The sequence below is a fragment of the Nomascus leucogenys genome, chromosome 19, assembly GCF_006542625.1.
Source record: "Nomascus leucogenys isolate Asia chromosome 19, Asia_NLE_v1, whole genome shotgun sequence".
Taxonomy (NCBI): Eukaryota; Metazoa; Chordata; class Mammalia; order Primates; family Hylobatidae; genus Nomascus; species Nomascus leucogenys.
Genome location: NC_044399.1, coordinates 36,730,899 through 36,748,327, shown reverse-complemented (window position 1 = coordinate 36,748,327; position 17,429 = coordinate 36,730,899). Strand labels below are relative to the sequence as shown.

Here is a 17,429-nt window from a genome sequence, read left to right as displayed (position 1 = left end):
AAAGACTTCCTATGTGATTTGGAAATTCAGAGACTACACTCACATACGTGTGTGTGTGTGTGTGTATACATATATATAATATATATATATATATTTTTTTTTTGAGATGGAGTTTCTGCTATTGTCGCCCAGGCTGGAATGCAATGGTGCGATCTTGGCTCACTGCAACCTCCGCCTCCCAGGTTCAAGCGATTCTCCAGCCTCAGCCTCCCGAGTAGCTGGCATTACAGATTTGCGCCACCACGCCTGGCTAATTTTTGTATTTTTCGTAGAGATGGGGTTTCAATGTATTGGCCAGGCTGGTCTCAAACTCCTGACCTCCGGTGATCCGCCCATCTCGGCCTCCCAAAGTGCTGGGATTACAAGCGTGAGCCAGGGGTCCCGGCCAGATTTTTTTTTTTAAACAGTTGAAGTTATGGTCAAACAAACAAAAAACAATTTAGATTGCCTATAACATCTACTAATCTTTGTAAGTAAATCTATAGAGGGCTTTCTTAGCCATCCTCCAATCCAAAGATTCACAGCCGTAGCTGCACATAGGAATTACTTGTGGTAGGTTTAAAAATCTCAATGCCCAGGCTTCACCTTAATAAAATTGGAATCTCTGGAAGGTGGGATTTAGACGTATTTTTCAAAGCTCCCCGGGTGATTCCAAAGTGCAGCCATCGTTGAGACGGCAGAGTAGAGATCATATCTTCACTTTACAGATACGGTAACATTTAAGGTCTAAGCAGATGACCTCGTTTATAAATAATGTCACTCAGGAACCCAGGTTTTATGACATTTGATCTAGGGCTTTTACCTTCAAACTGTATTCCCTGACGCCTTTACAGTTTTAAGCCCTTACCATGTTCCTTCCAATTCACCGAGCAGTGCCTTTCACCTGACCAGGGACCAGCTCTTTGTAAAATATGACTGCGCTCTCTCTCTCTCCTGCATGCTGTGCTCACAACAGGGGCTGGCACGGTGCAGGCATTCAATAGAAGTTAGCTTCCTTTTATTTTACCTTTCCAGTCTCATTATGCTACAGCAAATATTTTCAGGTATCAGCATTTTCAGCATTTTTGAATACTAGAATAAAATATATATCACTGAAGCTGCCTTAAGAATTCTGGAGTCAGAAATTAATAATTTCTAAAAACTTCACTAACCAATTAGAAAACAGATTAAAATTAGGAAGAAGTCACTTTAAGACTCAATATGCTATAATCAAGATAAGAATAAGCCTTTGTTTTATATAAATATTCATGCTCTTTTCCCATTGGAAAGTTTGGCAATTTTCAAGATACTAGTAATGAAATAATCAATCCAAATTATAAGATCTATGCCTAAAACCAGAATTACTCTTTAGTTGATTCTTCTATAAAACTTAAGGCTGTTGCCAAAGCACCTTGAGGGACTTGAAATACTGCAAACTCATGCTGTAAAGAATTATCTAAGTTTCTGAGATATCTGGTAATAGGAAAGCACCAGGTGGCAAGTGAACAGTTAACGGAAGGTCTGGATCTTGGAGTTCATCATCTTCATCCATCTCTAGGAAGGAAAATGTTTGAAAGATTTATTCAGGCTGTGTCAGCAGGCACCCAAATGGTAGTGTAAAAAAAAAATCTGCTGATACACCCCAAAATAAATTGCTTAAAATATCTGGCAAACTTGCCAGTTTGAAACTTCTTCCAGACTGTAATTTATTACAGCCTCCTGCTGTGATTAAAAAAAAAAAAAAAGCAGCAGGCGCGTTAGAACAGCACTGTTAAGGTAAGTCCAGTTCCTTTCATGACACAGCAGAGAGAGGATTTCATTGAAGTCAACACTAAATGATGCCATTTAGGACAGATAATGGCATGGTAATCATCTGTATCTGTCTGAAAAAGCAGGAAATGTATATTATTCAATTCATACTTAATATCTCTTGTATTTAAAAATGCCAGAGATAAAGATTTCATAAATATGTATCTTGTCTTTTATAAATAGGCTCCTATAGCGACACCCCAGAAGTGCACAGTCCTTTCCTTTCTCCTCAGAAGACCTCTGTCAGTGTCTGTTCAGCTAAGGAGGCTATGTTAACATCCCTATCCAGGCTTTTTTTCAAAAGCTTCTCAAAGTTAAATTCTCACTTTGAACTGTAATATAGGAAATTGAGAAAGTGCTAGAACATGTCTCCTGCTTTTTTTTTTTTCCCTGAGACGGAGTTTCACTCTTGTTGCCCACGCTGGAGTTCAATGGCGCGATCTCAGCTCACTGCAACCTCCACCTTGCGGGTTCAAGTGATTCTCGTGCCGCAGGTTCAAGTGATTCTCATGCCTCGGCTTCCTGAGTAGCTGGGATTACAGGTGTGCGCCACCATGCCTGGCTAATTTTTTGTATTTTTAGTAGAAACAGGGTTTCACCATGTTGGCCAGGCTGGTCTCGAACTCCTAACCTCAGGCAATCTGCCCTCCTTGGCCTCCCAAAGTGCTGGGATTACAGGCGTGAGCCACTGCACCCGGCCTGTCTCTTGCTTTTTTAAGAAAAAAATTAAATCATCTTTGCAAACTGGGATACCTTTAAGAAAATAGTTCTTTCTGCTACTGTCTGTTTTTAAAAGTTGAGCAAATTCCTTTTCTTTGTACAGTGTGCAGAGTGTCAAAATGCCAATCAATTTAGTTTCAGCTTCAATCAATTTAATTCTTTACTCTCCACTGTCGGGAAACAAGGCTCTAGGGAGCAAGCTCTCTGTACCCATGCATCTAGGAATTCAAAAATGATTTCAAATTAGATTGAGCAGCATGAAATAAACTAAGTTAGTTTTCTACTCTACATGAAGTCAGAAGGGGCTTTCTGTAAAAAAACAAATTTTGCACAAAGGCCCTGAAGAAAAACTGCTGCCTTTCTTTACATTCTTGCTTGAGTTGGAAGATTTGAAATTAGCTTTGTCATGTCATTTGCTGACCATTTCAAGATTCAAAATGTGAATATTCTAAAATGTTGGCTCTTGACATTAGCTATGACCAAATTAAGTTTTTGTAGGATGACACATTAATAGTATTAAAAATGCTTAAGTAGAAATTGCTTGAGGTACTTCCATTACTGTGTATCTATGTATCCCTTATGGTATAATCACTGTAAAACAGTGAAAACTGAAGACTTACATGCTGACCTAACTGTATTCCAGGACAGACCTGAAGGTGTGCTGAAATGCGAATGAAGGATGTAGTAGATATGTTTTTGCTGCTGTGACAAAATTTCTTGGTTTTTTTTTTTTTTTTTTTTTTTTTTTGAGACGGAGTCTGGCTCTGTCGCCCAGGCTGGAGTGCAGTGGCGCGATCTCAGCTCACTGCAACCTCCGCCTCCCGGGTTCACACCATTCTCCCACCTCAGCCTCCCGAGTAGCTGGGGACTACTGGCGCCCACCACCACGCCTGGCTAATTTTTTGTATTTTTTAGTAGAGACGGGGCTTCACCGTGTTAGCCAGGATGGTCTCGATCTCCTGACCTCGTGATCCGCCCGCCTCGGCCTCCCAAAGTGCTGGGATTATAGGCGTGAGCCACTGCGCCCGGCCTGACAAAATTTCAACATGAGTAAATCACTTGAACTGATGCCAAAAGCAATGTGCTATAAGCCGGGGGACCTAGTCTGTAGTTCTAACATGGTCACTTAGAATAAACTAAGACTGGCCAAGTCCCTTCATCTATAAAATGGGATAGCAAAACCCTAAGGAAATGTCCCTAGATCTGTTCTTATGAGAGTTGGGAAATTTTGAGAAAGGAATCTCATCCTTCTGGAGAATCCTGAGAAAAATGTATTTAATCCAGTTAAGATAAACAGTCACCTAATGCAAAGCAGTAGAGCCCAGTAGTTAAAAACTCTGGCCTTGGAATTAACAGGCCAGGTTTGGATCATACTGCAACCATTGGCTATGAATTTCAGTTACTTAGTCTTTGGCTCAGTACTTGGCACTTAATTTAGGAAGTTATCGTGAGGATTAATTAATTTATATAAAGTACTTAAAAGAGTGCCTGGCACAAAAATTTACTCTTTCGCTTTAATGTCTGGCAGCTTGAAGGTAAGACTCACCGTGCACCTTAGTTTATTCACTGAGAAAATGAAAATGTTTAGATTAGAGATTATCCTCTATGCTCTTTTCCACAAATCTGAAAAATAGCTAAAGTGGACAACATTAGAAAGTGGCAATGATGCTGATATCAGAAGTTCCAGATTCTAGCTGCTTTGCCTATGGGCAAACCTTAATCTATCCTAGCCCTATTTTCTTTAATCTTAAACTGAGGTAATGTTTACCTCATGGGCTGATTAAGATACAGGGACAAAAGGCTGGGCATGGTGGCTTATGCCTGTAATGTCAGCATTTTGGGAGGCCGAGGTGGGTGGATCGCTTGAGGTCAGGAGTTAAAGACCAGCCTGGCCAACATGGTGAAACTCCTTCTCTATTAAAAATATAAAAATTAGCCAGGCGTGCTGATGGGTGCCTGTAATCTCAGCTACTCGGGAGGCTGAGGCAGGAGAATGGCTTAAACCTGGGAGGCGGATGTTGCAGTGAGCCAAGATCGCACTGCTGCAATCCAGCCTGGGTGACAGAGTGAGACTCTGTCTCCACAAAAAAAAAAAAAAAAAAGATACAGGGACAAAAGTACTTTGTGAACAACACCAAATTCAAATTTATTATTATTATTATCATCATCATCCATAAATTGGTCAGTCAGCTTTCAATAATAGAAAGCTAATTCTATTTGTTTTCTTCCATTACCCTGAAGTTGACAAATGAATGAATGAACATTAAAATACCTGTCTGGGCACAGTGGCTCACACCTGTAATCCTAGCACTTTGGGAGGCGAAGGCAGGAGAATTGCTTGAGCCCAGGAGTTTGAGACCAGCCTGGGTAAGACAGTGAGACCCCGTCTCATTAAAAAAATAAAAATAATGCAGGAGGCTGAGGCAGGAGAATCGCTTGAACCCGGGAAGTGAAGGTTGCAGCGAGCTGAGATCGTGCCACTGCACTCTAGCCGGGGCAACAGAGTGAGACGCTGTTTCAAAAAAAATAATAATAATAATAAAGAAAAAAATATATACAAATTTCCCCTATGTACCACCATTTCATCCAGGAAGTCTTTACTAGGATTGTTTGCCAGATAGTTTTACGTTAACTCAGTATTACCATCTGTAGTAATGTGAGATGTGCAGTGCTTAATTTTTGTATTTTTAAAGCTTTCATGTAATAGCTTTAACTTACATAATTTTAGTTTTAAAATACTTAGTCATAAAAAAAATGATTATACCACAGGACCTATTTGTATTTTTATGTTTTCTCTAAGGGCTTGATGTAGAAAAATAAACAGTAAGTTAATCCCCTGAGTATCAAAAGGAAGAAAATCAACACTTAGAATTACAGAGTAATGCAACATTCTGTCTCCTGTTAATCTGTAAAACACTAGGACAAACTGTCAAGATAATATCTGAATTTTCACCAAGAGGTATCTTACTACACTTAGTCAATGGCATTCTTTATATAATACAATAAACCAAACTCTGTAAACAAAGGCATTTAAAAGCAATCATGTTTTGCAATCACCATGTGGCTAATTTTTTAAAAAAGAATATCTGACCATAGTTTTAAACACTGGATTAAGCAATGTCACTGAACCTTTATAGTCTTTTCCATGGAACTTTTCCTCCATAAGAGCAATGGAAAACACTGAAAAGATCTGCCTATCAACTCTAGGAGAGGTGATCTCTAAGGCATTCATCCCCTCATGGTCTTAAGCACCATATGCTCCTGTAGGAAGAGATGCTGAAATGCTGCTTTCTTCAGGTTACAAAAGCCCCAAACTCTATTGTTTAGTAAAAATAATAGGTATTTACAGATCACTTTTCACATCAAACACACTTTACAAAACATTTAACCATTTAGTCCCCACTTTATCTCTTTAAACGTTTTCTTTTTTCTTTTTATTTTTTTCAGACCTCTCAGGGATGAAACATTTTATTTTTTAAACTAGTTTTTTTAAAAATAACATTAATGCATGCTGAATGCTTAAATCTTTATAGAATTCAGAAAGGTAAAATGAAAGTCACCATTCTCATTCTCATCATCTGACTCCCAGAGATGATTGTTATTAATGTTTCCAGAAATTTTGCTTGTATATGCAAACAGCAATATATTGTAGCTGCTCTTTAAGAAGCACACATGCACACACACACACACACACACACACACACAGAATTATACATATTATTCTGCTTGCATTTCCCCCTACTTATCACTATACCTTAGACATTTTTCCATGTTATTGTAAATCTCCCTCATTCTTTTAAAGGAGTATAAGGCATTTTATTATACAATCATATATAATCTATTTAAATAGTCCTTTACTTATGGGCATTTAAGTTGTTTCCAGTCTTTACCGTTATATACAATATCACTATGAACATGTGTTTGTATAATTTTTGTTCATGTCATGACAAGGATATTGAAAAAAATATTTGTGCATACATGTGAATATACTTGTTGGATCAATACCTAGAGGTGGAATTGGCAGTTTGAAATATTTTAAACATCTTAGGACTTGGTAGATATTATCAAACTGCCTTCCTAAAGAGTTTAGTTTTTTATTTTCCTGTGCATTATTAGTGTCTCCTGCTACTCCATGATCTATTAAATTAACTCAGCGCCCAAGATGCTCCTCTATACCCCGTCTTTTACACATTACATTAAAAGCTAAAAATATATATATTAGAAAAGTAAAATATGCTTATGGAAATAAACTAGAAAATTGATAAAGAAAAATATTATGAGGAAGTATATTATGGATTATTTTTTCCAAAGAACTACTTAAACAAGATAAATGTAAATTTTTTTTTTTTTTTTTTTTTTTGAGACAGGGTCTCGCTCTGTCATCCAGACTGGAGTGCAGTGGCGCAATCACAGCTCACTGCACTCTTAACTGCCTAGCCTCAAGCAGTTCTTCTGGCTCAACTTCCAAGTAGCTGGGACTGCGGGCATGTGACACCACGCCTGTTGAGACGAGGTCTTGCCATGTTGCCCAGGCTGGTTTCAAACTTCTAGGCTCAAGCGATATCCTCCTGCCTTGGCCTCCCAAAGTGTGGAGACTACAGGTATGAATCATCATGCCTGGCTGGTAAATGTAATTCTTAAGCTACTTTGAAGATAATATAATTTTAAATTCAGAAAATTTTAAAATTATTTACTTCTATTTTAGGAATATATTGGAGCTTTTCTATAAATTCAGAAGATATTTTAAGATCTGTTCAATGATAATGCTGTAGAACTTATTAACATTATAGGTGAATGAACCTAATGTGGCCTAATACCATCAGTGTCCTAGAATGTAGTAAGACAGAGATAGAAAAATGGGAAGTGATTTTGGCAGTAACAAAGAATGGAGGCTAAAAGAGCCAAGAAGGTTTTGAAAATAAAATAACTGAAATTTTTGAGCTGACATTCAGTGTGTGTCAGGTGCTCTATTAAGAGTTTACATGGCCAGGTGTGGTGGCTCACACCTGTAATCCTAGCACTTTGGGAGGCAGAGGCAGGAGGATCCCTTGACCCCAGGAATTGGAGACCAGTGTGGGCAACATAGGGAGACCCTATCTCTGTAAAAAATAAAAAATAATAAAAAAATAGAGTTTACATGCACTATCTCACGTAATTCTTATAAACAATCCTATGATTCTATTATTATCTCTGTGAGGCTCAGAGAGGTTAAATAATTTGCCTAAGCTTATACAGCAGTATTTCAAATCCAGCCAGTTATTGTGGCTCCAGAACCTTCTTTCTTAAACAGTATTCTATATTGTCTCCATGATGATGGAGGTTCATTACAGATTTAAACTGAAAAGGTCTATTGCCAACAGGGAGAAAGAACTCTTGGGGACCTTAAATACCTACCTGACTGCACCTGGTATTTTCTTCTCTACTTGATCCTACTTATGCCTAGCAGGTTCTGACAATAATAGGGACATAACCTGGTACTAAATATAGCAGTAAGATGATCTTTTGGCTGCTATATACCATCCTCTTGCTACCAGATCCTTTAGAACTCTGTATTTCAAACTTGTATTCATCACATTTTCCAAAGCACTTATATCTAAAGATATTTTTGTTTTTGTAGTTTTTACACAACATCCTACATGAAGGAGGCATTTAATGTATTTGTGAATGATGATGGCATCACCATCATCTTACTTGATGTTTAAAATAAACCTACTAGCTGGGCCGGTATTATCATTCCTTGTTATAGTTAAGGAAAAAGATGAATCAGACTAACATTGAGTTGATAAGAAGCCTAGATTCTAGGTTTATCAGATATGTCCAATTCATTCTACATATTATTGACAGATTAACTAAATTCAGTTTGACTAATCTTGAATACCTGTATGCCAGGCACTATGTTACATGCTGATTATCAAAATGAATGAGTTAAATAACTTTTACCCTAATTCCCTACTCAAACTCCCCAAATACTTCTCTATTCCCTTTCAGATCAAGTCTAAACTTTTCCTTCTAGCCTTCAGATCCACCATAATTTAAATCCTACTATAATCCAGTCATTACGGCATATAATCCTCAACTTCATCCTTTCTCTAACACAGTGTATCAGTGTAACTACCTTTCTAAACAAATTTTTGCTATATTTAGTTTTTTTTTTTTTTTTTTTTTTTTACAGAGTCTCACTCTATTACCTAGGCTGGAGTACAGTGGTGCGATCTCTGCTCACTGCAACCTCTGCCTCCTGGGTTCATGCCTCAGCCTCCTGAGTAGCTGGAATTACAGGCTCAAGCCACCACCCCCGGCTAATTTTTGTATTTTTGGTAGAGACGAGGTTTCGCCACCTTGGCCAGGCTGGTCTTGAACTCCTGACCTCCAGTGATCTGCCTGCCTTGGCCTCCCAAAGTGCTGGGATTACAGGCGTGGGCCACCTTGCCCAGCCTAATTAGATTATTTCTATCCTGTCCTTCTATATTCAAGTCTCATTCTCTTTTTTTATAATTAAGTCACTTTTTTTTTCAAGATGGCTTGCTCTGTCACCCAGGCTGGGGTGCAGTGGCATGATCTTTGATCACTGCAACCTCTGCCTCCCAGGTTCAAGCGATTCTCATACCTCAGCCTCCTGAGTAGCTGGGACTACAGGTGTGCACCACCATGCCCAGCTAATTTTTGTATTTTTAGTAGAGATGAGGTTTCACCATGTTGGCCTGACGGGTCTCGAACTCCTGACCTCAGGTGATCTGCCCACCTCGGCCTCCTAAAGTGCTGGGATGACAGGCATGAGCCACCGTGCCGGGCCCAAGTCTTATTCTCCTATGTTCAAATTGTTCCCATTCTGAGACCACTTCTATTCAGCCTTTCAGGTTTTCCATGTATAACATATTTTTCAGACCTAGTTTAATTCTCAGCTCTTTCAATAATCACAAACTCTACAGTGTTTTCATATCCATCTTCACTTAATTCTAATTAAAATCCTGTGTAAGTAAGGAGAGCTAGCTAGGATTATCAGCTTTATTTTACAGATGAGGAAACTAAGGCTCTGAAATTAAGGGACCTGCCCAAACTTACATAGTAAGTGTCAGAGCTAGGATTTGAACCTACGTCTTCTGATTAAGTCCAGTGATCAATTCCTGGTTTATAGTATGCTGTGACACTTTTCTAAGTCCTCTAGAATTTATAATCTATATTACATTATTCAAAGTCTTATTTTCTGTCCTCTATTTTGTGGCACATAATGCATATTTACATAGACAACAATTAGAGCATATTTATTTGTTGTCCTCTAATTGCTGCCTATATAACTTATCTCTCTACTGGAGCAAATCAGACACTGTAACTGTTTTGTGGACTTTATATAGCCTAGCACAGTGCTATGTGGGTCATAAGCACTAAATACATCCTGGTTAGATGACTGATCCTTTGCACTACATCACTTTATATCTTTCTTAAGATATATCATCTTTCTTTCACACACACATTATGTTCTAGTAAATATTTCCTTAAAGAATCAATACATTAATAATGGAAGTTCTTTTTCCCTGGGAGCACTGCCTCACTAAATAAGGAGCAGCCCTTAAGACTCCTTTTCACCGCCTTTCATCTCTCTCTTGCTGCCTCTTGTTCTTTGGATAGATACCTCCTTCATACACAGAATTCAGTAGAGGGCCTGAAACACAACCTAGTAAGTAGGTAAGGGTTTTATTTTTATTTTCAAGCCTGCTCTAGACTTTCAGGAGCCAAAAGTTCAAATCACAGCAGGATTGATTCAGCCCTTTCACAAGAGAATTTAGTACTATGCAGTTTGTTTAGGATGGTCAAGTTTCCAGGCCCTGGCAGAGCAGCATCATTATCTCTCTAAGCCTTCGTGTATCAACTTCCCTGGCCATATTTCACTTTCTATGTCTTTCTTCTCTGAAATCAGGTGAACATGCAAAATCAGACACTTACACAATTATACACTTTTCAACAACCACGTCAAATATGTTCAAGAATGTACCACAACATTGGAAGTTGTTTTTTCTCTCTGGATTAGATAAAATCAACAAGTATGCAAAAATTAACTCCTCAATCCTTAGTAGAAAGGGGGCACTATTTATCATTCTTCAGCTAGTACATCAACTAACTGAGAAAAGATGTTTTTTTCTTTTTTTTCCAGATTCTGTTCAGTCCACCTCACAGCAACCTAAAAGGATAGATGGGCAGATGTTATCCTCATTTTACAAAATGAGGAAATTGAGGGCTACCATAGTGTGAGGTGAGACGGAACTAAAATCAGGTCTTTTTTTTTTTTTTTGAGATGGTGTCTCGCTCTGTCACCCAGGCTGGAGTGCAGTAGCGGGATCTCGGCTCACTGCAAACTCTGCCTCCCGAGTTCACGCCATTCTTCTGCCTCAGCTTCCCGAGTAGCTGGGACTACAGGCGCCCGCCACCATGCCCGGCTAATTTTTTGTATTTCTAGTAGAGACAGGGTTTCACCGTGTTAGCCAAAAGTCAGGTCTTCTTACTCTTACTTAATTGCTCTTTCTCTCTGTGGTGGTTAATTTTAGGTATCAGTGTAACTGGATTACAAAATACCTACAGAACTGGTAAAGTATTACTTCTGGGTATGTCTCTGAGGCTGTTTCCAGAGAAGATTGGCATGTGAGTTGGTGGACTGAGTGAGGAAGATCCAGTCTCAATGTAAGCAGGTACCAACCAATCTACCTGGGCTACGGGCCGAGATAGAACATAAAAGGAGAAAAAAGCTTTCCTCTCTCCTCCTGGAGCTAGGATACTCTTCTCCTCCTGCCTTTGGACATCAGAACTCCAGGCTCTCTGGACTTGGGACTCCAGGACTTACTCCGGTGAACCCCTCCAGGTCCTCAGGTCTTTGGCATTTGACTGAAAATTACTTTAAAGGCTTCTCTGGCTCTGAGGCTTTTGGACTTGGACTGAGCCACACTACCAGTATCCTGGTGTCTCCAGCTTGCAGATGGCCAGTCATGGGACTTCTCAGCCTCCATAATTGCGTGAGCCAATTCCCCATCTGTCCGTCCATCCATCCATCCATCCATCCATCATCCACCCATCCATCCATCCATCCATCATCCACCCATCCATCCTATTAGTTCTGTCTCTCTGGAAAACTCTGACTAATGTATCCTCTATTACTCTGCTGGACGTCCATACTTCCCTTGATGACCTCTTTGTATATAAAAAGAAAATCAACACTGCACACTTGGAATCCTACCTAACTAAACAGGAAGACTAAATTGGAACTGAGTTTCTATCCATAGAAATAATATTACAATGTAGAAAAGAAAAGGGGTCCTATTCCTTGTCATTACACAGTAGAATAGAAAATATATATTTAAAACTCATATACATTTTTTGTTTAATTACATTTTAAAAAACATTTTAATTTTACCTGGGAAATCTTTTGTTTTTCAGAAATCTTGTTTTCTAAGCACCTCATGAAAAGATGGCAAACATTTTGACTCTCTTTTCTGAAGACCAATATTCTACAAATAATACTAATCTTCAACATCTTAGTTTTATTAAATGCTCTTTAATTTCACTTTGTAAGATTTCTCCATCAGATGGTTTACACATCATCTTTTGAGATTATTAAATATGAATTTTGTTAAAGTGATATGAAGGTATTGGCAGTTTGAGAGATCATTTGGGTTATTTTTATTTATTTATTTATTTTTAGATGGAGTTTTGCTCTTGTTGCTCAGGCTGGAGTGCAATGGCATGATCTCGGCTCACCACAACCTCCACCTCCTGGGTTCAAGCAGGAGCAATTCTCCTGTCTCAGCCTCCCGAGTAGCTGGGATTACAGGCATGTGCCACCACGCTTGGCTAATTTTTAGTAGAGATGGGGTTTCTCCATGTTGGTCAGGCTGTTCTCGAACTCCTGACCTCAGGTGATCCATCTGCCTTGGCCTCCCAAAGTGTTGGGTTTACAGGTGTGAGCCACCGTGCCCAGCCATTTGTGTTATAATAGGAATCTTTCCATAGTGTCTGTTTCCTTTAAAATATATTTAAGACATAAACGTATGCATAAGGAGCATATACATACGTTTCAAGGTGAGAAAAACCATGTATATAAGGAGTTCCTAAAGTTTATACTGTTTAAACTCATAAACATAAGATCAGAAGAGACAAAAAACAAAAACTTGACCTTATACTAAACTCAGCAGTTCTGAATTGTGTTCATAATAAACCTTTCCTAATAGCCTTTTACTTTTTCATCCAAAACAAGTAACTTGTAGTGAACAAGAAGGAAAGTATGTTAACTTAAATTTTTTTTTTTTTTTTTTTTTTTTGAATTTGAGTTTTGCTCTTGTTGCCCAGGCTGGAGTGCAATGGTGGGATCTTGGCTCACTGCAACCTCTGCCTCCTGGGTTCAAGCAATTCTCCTGCCTCAGCCTACCAAGTAGCTAGGATTACAGGTATACACTACCATGCCTGGCTAATTTTGTATTTTTTAGTAGAGATGGGGTTTCACCATGCTGGTCAGGCTGGTCTTGAACTCTTGACCTCAGGTGATCCACTCGCCTTGGCCTCCCAAAGTGTTGGGATTACAGGCATAAGCCACTGCACCCAGCTTATTAACTTAATTTTTTAAAGTTTCCTGCATACTTCGTGGAGGAAAGTGAGATTCTGATTTTGGGGGTTGGGACTGGAGAGTAGAGAAGTGGATAAGAATGATGGGCAAAACTTTGGTTCTTATATATATGCTGCTGCTTTTTTAAAAATGAAGTTTTTATTCAGTTGGGAAAATCATACTGGGAGAGGGTAACTACTATAAAAAGTTAATCACCTGGTCATGAATTACATTTAAAACTGTAAGGTCCAGGATGGCAAGAGCAGCAAGAAGATCAACATTGCCAACTGTGGACAACTCGAATAAGTTTGACTTGTGTTTCACCTTAACCACCACATCATTCCTTCTGTAGCTCAGGAAAGCACCCCTCCACCCCATTTGCTCGCAGTATCCTATACTCGTTGTGCTCTCACTGCAGTTCCCTCTGGGTTCTATGTTTTCCTTGTTCCCTTCCATGCCTAGCTGGATTGCAGAGTTAAGTTTATGATTATGAAATAAAAACCAAATAACAAACAAAACAAAACTGTAAGGTGCCTATTGCTATACAAACTTCCCTAGTTTCAATTTATACATTTATCACTCATTTACTCAGTAATTTAACAATTAGGTAATTCATGCCTATTAATTGCCAGGGCTTGGATTGGACCTTGAAGATAAAAAATGAAGAATGCATGAGATCTGGCAGCCTAGAAGGGAGGCAAACTGGAGTGGGAAAAATGAAGTCCTTCTTTCCTTTTCTTTTTTTTTTTTTTTTTTTGAGACAGGGTCTGGCTCTAGCGCCCATGCTGGAGTGCACTGGTGCAATCTCGGCTCGCCTCAACCTCTGCCTCCCAGGCTCAAGTGATCCTCTTGCCTTAGCCTCCCATATTATGAACTTTTCATTAGTAGATTTATTCACCAAATTGATATACAACAGAACTGCAAATAATACAGTTCTAGAACAGAATTAGCAGCAAATTCACTAAAACTTTTTTCTTTTAATCAGTGAGGAAACCATCCTGTGAATGTCATTTTTTGAGGATATATAGCTGTCTTTTATTTGTAGGTTCTGGTTGTCTTTATTCATAGAAAAGAAAGTCCTCTCCTGATCTGAATGTATGCATTCAAACTTATTCCTTAGGTTTAACGTTGGCTGTTTCATTCTGTAGGGTAGGGACTTATCCTGAGACAATGGTCTTGTTAAGTTGGTAAAGCCATTCCGTTACAAGTCATCAGTACTCTATCTGTGCCCTTGAGTTTTTCACAACATGAGTTGGTTTTAATTTTAAACATAATCTGAAAAAAATTCTTCAAATGCTTCAAATACTCTGTGTTCCAGGGAAGACATCAGGCCTAGCAGGAATCTGGATCATGAGCAGCTTCTAGAATCAGGCTCTGGCTAATAGAATCCACATATCTGCCTGTGTAGACTCCCTCAGTAGCCCCTTGGCATGGTTCTTGCCAAGGTCCTCTGGAGCACTGCTGCTCTGTTGCCCTAAAAGTTGAAGGCCAGTTCAGTACTGAGGAAGGTTCTATTGGTGGTCTCAGCAAAAAGTGATAGCCCAAAGCCCAGCGACTCCTCAGGGTTGGCTCCTTTCATGTAATCCATGTAAATAAAGTAAGAACTTGTTGAGCATGCTACTCAAGCATGCTGTGATTTAGTCAGCCATCTGAGGTGATACACCTATGGAGTATGCTATTCCTCTAACACTTTGGATTTTTCTAGGATCTGTGAGCTGAATAGGTCTCAAGATCTTCCTTCAGGATGTGAGAAAAATATTTTACCACCTCTATGAGGCATGCCCAACACACTGTCTTTAGCTCAAATAATTTACCAACAATCCCAAACTATTTCAGCAGAAGGTTGTGGTCATAAAGAGCCAAGCAAAGAAGGTTTCCAAGTAAAGCTTCCACTGTGATGGACATTACAGTTGTGTTGCACAGACCCACCATACAAAGGCCTACTTAATAATAAAGGGTTGTTCTTGTTTGGTTTATTTTCATTCAAGAATCATTAGTTTTTCTGTCCACCAGCTTTGTAAAGTTGACTTCAGAATCTCTGAGGCCTGCATTGTGGTCTTTGCATGGATCTTTTGGAATTTGATGGGGCGAACAGACACTGACACAAGAAGTTGCAGCCTACAGAGCTGAAAAAGTGGATCTGGATTGTCATGTGGGTGCCATGGAGTTACAGGGGGCTATCAGTGAAGCTTGGAGGTGATGCCACAGCATGGAGCTGTGGCTTCAGCTCCCTCTTGCAGTCCTCCTGACTATGCCTTTTAAAATGGATTAACTTTTAAAAGGATATTTGTACAGCATTTTGCAATTACTGAAAGTAGCCTTTTAATTCAAAAAAGTACAGAAACCACATCTTAGATTGTGGCTAAAATTTTAAATTCATGGCTGGGCGTGGTGGCTCACCCCTGTAATCCCAACACTATGGGAGGCTGAGGCGGGCAGATCACCTGAAGTCAGGAGTTCAAGACCAGCCTGGCCAACATGGTGAAACCTTGTCTCTACTAAAAATACAAAAATCAGCTGGGCGTGGTGGCGCACATCTGTAATCTCAGCTACTTGGGAGGCTGAGGCAGGAGAATTGCTTGAATCCAGAAGGTGGAGTTTGCAGTGAGCCGAGATCTCACCACTGCACTCCAGCCTGGGTGCCAGAGTGACAGAGCGAGACTCCGTCTCAAAAAAAAAAAAAAAAAAAAATTTAAATTCATTATGATTATCAGCTATTTAATCATTAAATCTTATACCTTACAGCATCTAGTTCTTATTGGAAAGGCCTCCTTGGCTTTAGTAGTTAACACATACATACTTATGGATTATTGAGAATTATTTATTTTGCTGGAGGCAAACTCATATACTTTTAATTACTAGCCCATCCTGTTTAAGGACTCATGCTTTACTTATAAAGTGTTATTCAGGGACAACCTAATAAGAAAATGTATGGTGCATTGAAATAATGAAAATGCACAATTCCGTGGTACCTACATTCATTCTACAAAGAATAAGGATGGAAAGAGAATCTTCCAAGCACCAATCCTTGTCTTTAGAAAATTGAAATGTCATTACAAACAATTCTTTCTACAACCAGCTACTGGTTGATCTTACATTTGATCTGGTGTGCAATGGCTGCAAACAGCAGCCTCCTTGGTGGTGTTTGCAGCCTGTTGCTTGTATGAATTGCCCTAATGGACCTTGGAGACAGCCCTTTCCAATGTATATTCATGCCTCTGACCCTGCACTATCCCCAAACTAGAAAAAAACAAAACAAAACCTGATCTGGAGGGTCTCTGAGATAGAGGTCACTGTTGCCACATCCCATCCTGACTTGCAGCCTGCCATGAGTGAGGGGACAGCAGATGGGAACAGTATCCTCTCAACTGTTCCTCAAGAGTTCTTGACTTTCAGCTCTTTCCCCTCCTATGAAAGGAATTATTCTCTTCTGATATGATTATACTGTTGCCTTTCCCCGTTCCTCTTTCCCCTACTAGAAAAAAAAAATAAGTACTGCAATGAATGTGAGAATATTTGTTCTAACATTTTACAGTTTTTCAATGAGAACTGAATTATGGGATATATAAATGTTTTGCATGGTGGAAAAAGGGTAGAGGCCACAATTTCACAGCTACCCAAATCACATTTCTCTTCTAGTAAAGAATTTCTGCCTTAGACCTTTTCCTTCTGGAATACAGGATTTCTGCTAAACATTGACCCTGGTAATGAGAGAGAAAGTCCAACTGAAAAGAAAGTATCATGCTCTCTTTTCTCCAAGATGCAATCTGTAAGAATCTATAGTCATAAGTCATGTAGCTGGGCAGGCGTGGTGGCTCACGCCTGCAATCCCATCACTTTGGGAGGCTGAGGCGGGAGGATCACCTGAGGTCAGGAGTTCAAGACCAGCCTGGCCAACATGGTAAAACCCCATCTCTACTAAAAATACAAAAATCAGCCGGGCATGGTGATGTGCATCTGTAATCCCAGCTATTCAGGAGGCTAAGGCCGAAGAATTGCTTGAACCCAGGAGGCGGAGGTTGCGGTGAGCCAAGATCACGCCACTGCACTCCAGCCTGGACGACAAGAGTGAGATTCTGTCTCAAAAATGAAAGAAAGAAAGAGAGAGAGAGAGACAGAGAGAGAAAGAGAGAGAGAGAGAAATAAGAAAGAAAGAAAGAAAGAAAAGAAAGAAAGAAAGAAAGAAAGAGAGAGAGAGAGAGAGAGAGAGAAAGAAGCCAGGTGTGGTGGCAGGCACTTGTAATCCCAGCTACTCGTGAAGCTGAGGCAGGAGAATTGCTTGAATGCTGGAGATGGAGGTTGCAGTGAGCCGAGATCATGCCACAGCACTCTAGCC

General features: G+C 39.5%; 1 protein-coding gene and 1 pseudogene across 3 annotated transcripts in view; one reads left to right on the top strand and one right to left on the bottom strand.

The window, feature by feature from the left end:
* The window catches only part of SSH2 (slingshot protein phosphatase 2), a 306,875-nt gene that overhangs the window by 138,768 nt on the left and 150,678 nt on the right, over positions 1–17,429 (bottom strand). The gene's annotated exons all lie outside the window — the stretch shown is intronic.
* On the top strand, positions 16,163–16,288 carry LOC115831616 (annotated as a pseudogene).